This window comes from Nicotiana attenuata, unplaced genomic scaffold (assembly GCF_001879085.1).
Source record: "Nicotiana attenuata strain UT unplaced genomic scaffold, NIATTr2, whole genome shotgun sequence".
Taxonomy (NCBI): Eukaryota; Viridiplantae; Streptophyta; class Magnoliopsida; order Solanales; family Solanaceae; genus Nicotiana; species Nicotiana attenuata.
Genome location: NW_017681224.1, coordinates 1 through 10,114, shown reverse-complemented (window position 1 = coordinate 10,114; position 10,114 = coordinate 1). Strand labels below are relative to the sequence as shown.

General features: G+C 35.0%; 2 long non-coding RNA genes across 2 annotated transcripts; both read left to right on the top strand.

The window, feature by feature from the left end:
* Positions 1 to 372: 372 nt before the first annotated feature.
* On the top strand, positions 373 to 1,125 carry LOC109221920. The gene is made up of 2 exons (XR_002067330.1): positions 373 to 444; positions 737 to 1,125. It is a non-coding gene; the product is annotated as an uncharacterized LOC109221920 (long non-coding RNA).
* Positions 1,126 to 6,551: 5,426 nt separating this feature from the next.
* LOC109221918 lies at positions 6,552 to 7,304 on the top strand. Its single transcript, XR_002067329.1, has 2 exons — positions 6,552 to 6,623; positions 6,916 to 7,304. It is a non-coding gene; the product is annotated as an uncharacterized LOC109221918 (long non-coding RNA).
* The last annotated feature ends 2,810 nt before the right edge of the window (positions 7,305 to 10,114 follow it).

Sequence of the window (10,114 nt, the reverse complement as noted above, 5' to 3'; positions counted from 1 at the left end):
AGATCTCATTATTAGTTTAACCATGTAAATATGTGTAAATTGTATTCATTTTAGAATATTAAAATAGTTATAAAATTTATGAGCCTATCATCAGTGACAGAATAGGTCTTTGGTGGCAGGTATATATATGCAAATTTCTTTACATATTTTACTTATAATTTGAGATCTCTACATTAGGATAACCCACGTAATTATGGGTAAATGGTATTCATGTTAAACTATTATAATAGGTATAGTGTTTAATACACTTGTATTCTTAAAATGCCAAGTAATATGAACTTACCATTTAGTAGAATCAAAGCCAGATAGCACATGTTTTTATGATTAGTATAAATAGAAGTGGAAGAGATGAGAAAGATAAATTGCTTTAAAATTACAAAATGAAGATGAATCAAACATTAGCAACATTTTTCGTTGTGATCGCTATTTTTATTCTTACATCAGGTATATTTTTGCTAAACTAATTTTTCTTGTTTTTTATTCCAACATGTTAATAATTTTCAGGTAATAATTTAAAAATGATGATACATGAGTAAAAAGAAGTTTTTCTACCGTTTCCAAAAAGGTGGCAAGTCTTTGGACTTTTTTTTTTCCCATTAATTAATCAAATGAAAATGGATTTGACTAAGGCCATATTAACTGTGTTAAAGTCAAATTATCCGCGGGGAGAGATTGTTTATAAGTTGTCCAGTAAACTTGTTTAACTTTAATAACAAGTTATTTTTTGTATGTGCAGACAATGGAATGCGTTCAGTTGAAGGTATTGAAACAGGGATTTGTGAACGATTTGTACTAGGGGTTATTTGTCCACCAGAAAAAGATTCAAGGATATGCCTAACGGAGTGCACTAACATATCCGGAGGTCATAAACCCATTAATCATCCTTGTTTACAAGCCAAAGATTCATCTATCTGCTTTTGTCAATGGCTATCAGATTTATGTTAATGGAGATCTTCTACATCCATCAAACATTCATTACTCTCGATCAACACATAATTAAGTACACCAACCAATTCTAGAAGAAAACTTTGATTGTAATAAGATATATATAGCAGTTGTACTTGTTGATTCTGCATCAAGTTTTCTTGAGTATAAGAATTTCGTAAAGTATGATTCAGTGTTCAATATTTTCGAATAGGTTTCTTAACATATATTCTAGATTTAAACTAACAAGAAATTGCCAAGGGTTACACTGTGTTAGAATGCAAAATTAAAGGACCTTCGAATTTTAAATTATACCATATATACATTTTATTTAACATGTCAGGTGTGACCAAAAAGATCACGAGTTCAATGAAAGATTTTTATAAATAAATTAAGGAGCATTGCATTGCATAGATCATGAATATTACGATAAAAAATTGGAGGGTCATCACTTACACTTAACAAGCATTCTATCCGGTAATCGCACTATTAAATGTCAAGCATTAAACGTCACATATCACGTTATCATGTAAAGATGGAATATTCTCAATGTGAATCTGAATTAATCGGGCCTCAAAATAAATAGCGAACACCGAATATAAAAACAAAAAGTAAAGGGTAATAGACAGCCCAATACAACGATACAACCTATTTTTTTCCCTTTAACCACACCAGAAAAATATGGCCTGATAACCATTGATCAAAGGTCAAATTTTTTACCTAAATCAACGCTTTTTAGGGATGGCCTATACAAACATAACATTTACCCCAAAACAATGGATTCACGAGGCAAGCATTGTCATTTCTTTCCATAGTTATTCATAAAGAGTATATATTGTCGGCCATCTCTAAAAGTTTGGAAAAAATTCTTTAAAGAAAATATGTCATTCAATGCATTTCATAATTTAAAGAATTATAGTCATTTAAAGATCCGCGAAAAGTCATATTTAAATCTTAATTATATATGTATTGAAGCTCATCTCTGCACATAACTGCCCTTATTAAATTAGGTTGATTTTTCTCCAGTAACTTTTGCTCCATTAAATTTCAATGGTTGTTTCGGATCGTGATAACTCAACAAAATAACATTTATAGGCTGTAATTTATATCAACATACTTCGGTAAATAAAAAAAACAAGAGTAGAAAAGAAAGAAAGAATATGATCTCACTCTTACTTCTAATTTAAAATGATTGTCAAGAACAACATTCCCTTTAATATATCTTTCTAATTAGTTATCTTCTTGTTTTCATTGCATGTTTTGTAACGACCCGCACGGTCGTTTTGAGCATTTGCACTTTGCTCGGTAGTTTGGGGGCACGAGAATATTTGTATGATGTATTAGTACTTGTGTGCAAATCTGAGTTCATTCCGAGTTGATTTGATATGTTTCGGCGCGGTTTTTGAAAGTCGAAAGCTTGAAAGTTCATTAAGCTTGATTTGAGGTGTGTTTCGTAGTTCGGATGTTGTTATGTGTGATTTGAGCCCTCGAGTAAGTCCGTATTATGTTATGGGACTTGTTGGTATGTTCGTATGGGGTCACAAGGGGCTCGGGTGAGTTTCGACAGGTTTGGGTTGTTTTGCGCTCGTTTTTCTTATGTTTCAATGTCATTTCTTCAAGCATAAATGGTACCATATTAAACAAATGAGCTCCGATTTCTATTTTGATGGAAGAACTAGATCCGTATCATAATTACGGAGCCATTGCAATAAGCATCATCGAATTTGGACATCGTATGAGGATTTTATGATCATTTTACTAAGAATTGGGTTGCCAGATTTTTCAAATTACTTACAAAATTGCCACTGACTTCGTATTTAAAAATCTGCACTATTTCCAAATATTAAAACCAACATATCTCATTCATTATAAGGTCAAATGGAGTGATTTAAAAGCCTAACTTGACTGAAATTTCACAAGGAATCCATTAGAGGCATCAAAACCAAGTTTCGGGATCATTTGGCACGCAAAACGAGGCACAACAGCTGGACAAAAATACTTAATATTGAAGGTTTGTTCATTTGGTCATATTTTGAGTTGGGAAGCTCGGATTTGGACAATTTTTTAAGGAGATTTTAACCATATGGATTTGGAAAATGTTCTTTACTCGATTTTCGTTGTATTTCATGAATCCATCTTTATTTTTGGCATTATTTGATGTATTTGAGTTGATTTTGGCTAGTTTTGAGCCGTTCGGAGGTCGGTATGCGTGGGATGGTATTTTGGAGCATTGTTTGGCTTGCTGGGTATTGTATTTTGCTTGTTCGAGGTACATAACATTTCTAAACTTGGTGTTGAGGGTATAAAACCCCGAATTACGTGTTATGTGTTTGGTGTTGAGGTGACACACATGCTAGGTGACAGGCGTGTGGGAGTTTTGAAACTATCTTGAAAATTTCATGCAATTTGGTGCTAAATTCGTAGTTCTAGCTGTTATTTTGGTGATTTGATCGCGTGAGAAAGTTCGTATGACGTTTTAAGACTTGTGTGCATGTTTTGTTTGGAGCCTCGAGGGCTCGGGTGAGTTTCGAATAGGCTACAGAGTGATTTGGAACTTAGAAAAGTTGGTGGTGCTCTTCAGCAGTGTTGCAGGCCTCAGACCTCGCAAATGCAAGGTCAAGGTTCGCATTTGCAACTACTGTGGAGGTTGCATTTGCGAGGCTTTCATCGAAAATGTGAAGGAAGGCTGGGCTAGCAATTCTCGAATTTGCGAGGTTACCTTCGTAATCGCGAATGGAGTCTGGGAAGGGACAGGATCGCAATGCGATATTTTACTCGCATTTGCGAGGTTCAGTGATCGCAATTGCGATACTTTCCTCACATTTGCGAAGGCACCAGGACTATGAAGGGCTTCACAACTGCAATGGCACCTTTGCATTTGCGAGCTTCACATTTGCGAAGCTCAGGTCGCAAATGCGACATTTGCAGCTGATAAGTCTAGACTTAGACAGGATTTTTAATTCATTCTCCCATTTTTCAAAACCTAAACCTCGAGGGGCGATTTTCCAAAGGCTATTTCTTCCCCCAAATCATAGGTAAATGATCTTAACTCATTTTTTTCAATCTTTTACTTCTTTTCACAAGATTTCATCCTAGAATCTAGGGTTTTCCCGGTGGAATTGGGGATTTTTGGGTCGATTTAGGAATTTTTAAATTTGAAGATTTAGACCTCAAATTAAGGTCGGATATGAAAACCAATTGTACATCAGGGCTCGGGGGTGGGTAATCGGGTTTTTGTCTGCATCTCGGGTTTTGACCAAGCGGGCCCGGGGTTAATTTTTGACTTTTTGGGAAAAATATTGGGAAACTCATAATTATGTATTGGAATTGATTTCTTTAGCGATAATTGATGTTATTAAGTTAATTATGACTAGATATGAGTGGATTGGGGCTGGAATCTAGAGGAAAAGCGGTAATTGAGCTTTGAGTTGACCGTTGGATTGAGGTAAGTGTTATGTCTAACTTTGACTCTAGAGATTAGGAATCCCCGACTTATTTTCTAGGTGTAAATCCATGTGTGTGGCGTATAGGTGAGGTGACGAGTACCTATGCGCCGCCAAAGTATCAATTTAGCCTGTCCCTTTCCCCATTCCTGATATATTGTCTTCCTGTCTTAACTGCTACATGCTTATTGGTGCTTCCATGTTTAATTGCTTCTTATTAGATGTTGTTTTCTTTATTGAAGGTAGTAATTGTTCCGTAGTCTCATTGTGTTACATTATTGGTTTAAGTTGGTTTATCGGTGTTCCATGGTATATTTTGGTTGGCCTCGTTGTGTAGTAGTAATTGAGTGAAGTTTCATAAGTGTACAGCCTTCTATTTGCTCCGGTTTGAGGCATAAATATTGTGGAGGGTTTTCAGCTAAATTGTGAAATACTTATTCTTATTGTCTGATTGGAACTGATATGGTGGGACCGGGTTGCACGCCGCAACAGGAGGAATAAGGGTGATATATTGAGGAGGAATAAGGGTGAAATGTGATTGTCTGGTGAGATCAGGTTGCGCGCCGCAATAGGAGTAACAAGGATGGATTGGTGGGATCGGGTTACACGCCGCAACAGGAGGAATAAGGGTGATATATTGAGGAGTAATAAGGGTGGATTGGTGGGATCGGGTTGCAGGCCGCAACAGGAGTAATAAGGGGGAATGTTCATATTCTTACTGATTATATGGTGGGATCGGGATGCGCGCCGCATCATTTTGTTGTTTATGTATTCCTCTTCTACTGTGATTTTAGTCTGTAGCATTGTAACTCTCGTAAGGATCGGTTATAGCTGAGCACTGGTAAGATAATTGTGTTCCGTATTTATTTTTGTCGTAAGTTCTGTTTCATTGCATTCCGTATTTCTTTTTTGCTTTAATATATACTGCATGCAGGTTATATTGTAAATGTCCCGGTGTAGCCTCGTCACTACCTCGTCGAGGTTCGGCTCAGCACTTAGAAAATAGAATGAATACAATAAATAAATAGGACAGTGACTTCGTATACTGTGGATCATAACCTGGAATGCAGACAACCATAAAGTCTTCTCAAGAGTTGCGCCTACGATCCTAGATGACCACGGAATGTACCTGTCTCAGTACCAGCACAATTAGTGCAGAAGTATAGTATGAGTACATAAATCAACACGTACCCAGCAAGTATCTAATCTAACCTCGAGAAAATAGTGACAAGGGGTCGACATAGACACTTATTAGTGGTCCGATAATCAAACTATAATAAAAGTAGAAAGGTATGAAGCATAGCAAGTTCTTTTCTTTCGCGAATTAAATATGCAATTTATCTATAATAAAAAAGCTGGTCTCAATCGCAAAATCATTTCTTTATAAATTAAAGGCACTAGTAATTTTACAACATGAAAATAGGTATAAACTTTATGTACCGATTTTTTCCTTCGTTTGCGTATCTGATATCAGTGACAGAATAGGAGAGTTACTTACATCTCATTTCACCAGCTAGATATGCAATTTAGGTAATTAAAAAAAGTCTCAATTAGCAAATGTCCTTTCCTTATAATTTTAATTAACTTTGAGATGTCTTTTTTAGTTTAATCCACGTAAATATGTATAAAGGCAGATCATCTTAGAAAACTAAATAGGTATAAAGTTTATGTACTTATATCTTTTCTTTGTTTGCTCATTTAATAGGAGAGGTATAATTTAAATCTCAATCGCCAGTTAGGTAGACAATTTAGGAATTTAAAAAAGGATCTCAACTGGAAAAATCCTTTCTTTACAAATTTGAAATAAATTTGAGATCTCATTATTAGTTTAACCATGTAAATATGTGTAAATTGTATTCATTTTAGAATATTAAAATAGTTATAAAATTTATGAGCCTATCATCAGTGACAGAATAGGTCTTTGGTGGCAGGTATATATATGCAAATTTCTTTACATATTTTACTTATAATTTGAGATCTCTACATTAGGATAACCCACGTAATTATGGGTAAATGGTATTCATGTTAATCTATTATAATAGGTATAGTGTTTAATACACTTATATTCTTAAAATGCCAAGTAATATGAACTTACCATTTAGTAGAATCAAAGCCAGATAGCACATGTTTTTATGATTAGTATAAATAGAAGTGGAAGAGATGAGAAAGATAAATTGCTTTAAAATTACAAAATGAAGATGAATCAAACATTAGCAACATTTTTCGTTGTGATCGCTATTTTTATTCTTACATCAGGTATAATTTTGCTAAACTAATTTTTCTTGTTTTTTATTCCAACATGTTAATAATTTTCAGGTAATAATTTAAAAATGATGATACATGAGTAAAAAGAAGTTTTTCTACCGTTTCCAAAAAGGTGGCAAGTCTTTGGACTTTTTTTTTTCCCATTAATTAATCAAATGAAAATGGATTTGACTAAGGCCATATTAACTGTGTTAAAGTCAAATTATCCGCGGGGAGAGATTGTTTATAAGTTGTCCAGTAAACTTGTTTAACTTTAATAACAAGTTATTTTTTGTATGTGCAGACAATGGAATGCGTTCAGTTGAAGGTATTGAAACAGGGATTTGTGAACGATTTGTACTAGGGGTTATTTGTCCACCAGAAAAAGATTCAAGGATATGCCTAACGGAGTGCACTAACATATCCGGAGGTCATAAACCCATTAATCATCCTTGTTTACAAGCCAAAGATTCATCTATCTGCTTTTGTCAATGGCTATCAGATTTATGTTAATGGAGATCTTCTACATCCATCAAACATTCATTACTCTCGATCAACACATAATTAAGTACACCAACCAATTCTAGAAGAAAACTTTGATTGTAATAAGATATATATAGCAGTTGTACTTGTTGATTCTGCATCAAGTTTTCTTGAGTATAAGAATTTCGTAAAGTATGATTCAGTGTTCAATATTTTCGAATAGGTTTCTTAACATATATTCTAGATTTAAACTAACAAGAAATTGCCAAGGGTTACACTGTGTTAGAATGCAAAATTAAAGGACCTTCGAATTTTAAATTATACCATATATACATTTTATTTAACATGTCAGGTGTGACCAAAAAGATCACGAGTTCAATGAAAGATTTTTATAAATAAATTAAGGAGCATTGCATTGCATAGATCATGAATATTACGATAAAAAATTGGAGGGTCATCACTTACACTTAACAAGCATTCTATCCGGTAATCGCACTCTTAAATGTCAAGCATTAAACGTCACATATCACGTTATCATGTAAAGATGGAATATTCTCAATGTGAATCTGAATTAATCGGGCCTCAAAATAAATAGCGAACACCGAATATAAAAACAAAAAGTAAAGGGTAATAGACAGCCCAATACAACGATACAACCTATTTTTTTTCCTTTAACCACACCAGAAAAATATGGCCGATAACCATTGATCAAAGGTCAAATTTTTTACCTAAATCAACGCTTTTTAGGGATGGCCTATACAAACATAACATTTACCCCAAAACAATGGATTCACGAGGCAAGCATTGTCATTTCTTTCCATAGTTATTCATAAAGAGTATATATTGTCGGCCATCTCTAAAAGTTTGGAAAAAATTCTTTAAAGAAAATATGTCATTCAATGCATTTCATAATTTAAAGAATTATAGTCATTTAAAGATCCGCGAAAAGTCATATTTAAATCTTAATTATATATGTATTGAAGCTCATCTCTGCACATAACTGCCCTTATTAAATTAGGTTGATTTTTCTCCAGTAACTTTTGCTCCATTAAATTTCAATGGTTGTTTCGGATCGTGATAACTCAACAAAATAACATTTATAGGCTGTAATTTATATCAACATACTTCGGTAAATAAAAAAAACAAGAGTAGAAAAGAAAGAAAGAATATCATCTCACTCTTACTTCTAATTTAAAATGATTGTCAAGAACAACATTCCCTTTAATATATCTTTCTAATTAGTTATCTTCTTGTTTTCATTCCATGTTTTGTAACGACCCGCACGGTCGTTTTGAGCATTTGCACTTTGCTCGGTAGTTTGGGGGCACGAGAATATTTGTATGATGTATTAGTACTTGTGTGCAAATCTGAGTTCATTCCGAGTTGATTTGATATGTTTCGGCGCGGTTTTTGAAAGTCGAAAGCTTGAAAGTTCATTAAGCTTGATTTGAGGTGTGTTTCGTAGTTCGGATGTTGTTATGTGTGATTTGAGCCCTCGAGTAAGTCCGTATTATGTTATGGGACTTGTTGGTATGTTCGTATGGGGTCACAAGGGGCTCGGGTGAGTTTCGACAGGTTTGGGTTGTTTTGCGCTCGTTTTTCTTATGTTTCAATGTCATTTCTTCAAGCATAAATGGTACCATATTAAACAAATGAGCTCCGATTTCTATTTTGATGGAAGAACTAGATCCGTATCATAATTACGGAGCCATTGCAATAGGCATCATCGAATTTGGACATCGTATGAGGATTTTATGATCATTTTACTAAGAATTGGGTTGTCAGATTTTTCAAATTACTTACAAAATTGCCACTGACTTCGTATTTAAAGATCTGCACTATTTCCAAATATTAAAACCAACATATCTCATTCATTATAAGGTCAAATGGAGTGATTTAAAAGCCTAACTTGACTGAAATTTCACAAGGAATCCATTAGAGGCATCAAAACCAAGTTTCGGGATCATTTGGCACGCAAAACGAGGCACAACAGCTGGACAAAAATACTTAATATTGAAGGTTTGTTCATTTGGTCATATTTTGAGTTGGGAAGCTCGGATTTGGACAATTTTTTAAGGAGATTTTAACCATATGGATTTGGAAAATGTTCTTTACTCGATTTTCGTTGTATTTCATGAATCCATCTTTGTTTTTGGCATTATTTGATGTATTTGAGTTGATTTTGGCTAGTTTTGAGCCGTTCGGAGGTCGGTATGCGTGGGATGGTATTTTGGAGCATTGTTTGGCTTGCTGGGTATTGTATTTTGCTTGTTCGAGGTACATAACATTTCTAAACTTGGTGTTGAGGGTATAAAACCCCGAATTACGTGTTATGTGTTTGGTGTTGAGGTGACACACATGCTAGGTGACAGGCGTGTGGGAGTTTTGAAACTATCTTGAAAATTTCATGCAATTTGGTGCTAAATTCGTAGTTCTAGCTGTTATTTTGGTGATTTGATCGCGTGAGAAAGTTCGTATGACGTTTTAAGACTTGTGTGCATGTTTTGTTTGAAGCCTCGAGGGCTCGGGTGAGTTTCGGATAGGCTACAGAGTGATTTGGAACTTAGAAAAGTTGGTGGTGCTCTTCAGCAGTGTTGCAGGCCTTAGACCTCGCAAATGCGAGGTCAAGGTTCGCATTTGCAACTACTGTGGAGGTTGAATTTGCGAGGCTTTCATCGAAAATGCGAAGGAAGGCTGGGCTAGCAATTCTCGAATTTGCGAGGTTACCTTCGTAATCGCGAATGGAGTCTGGGAAGGGATAGGATCGCAATACGATATTTTACTCGCATTTGCGAGGTTCAGTGATCGCAATTGCGATACTTTCCTCACATTTGCAAAGGCACCAGGATTGTGAAGGGCTTCACAATTGCAATGGCACCTTCGCATTTGCGAGCTTCACATTTGCGAAGCTCGGGTCGCAAATGCGACATTTGCAGCTGATAAGTCTAGACTTAGACAGGATTTTTAATTCATTCTCCCATTTTTCAAAACCTAAACCTCGAGGGTCGATTTTCCAAAGG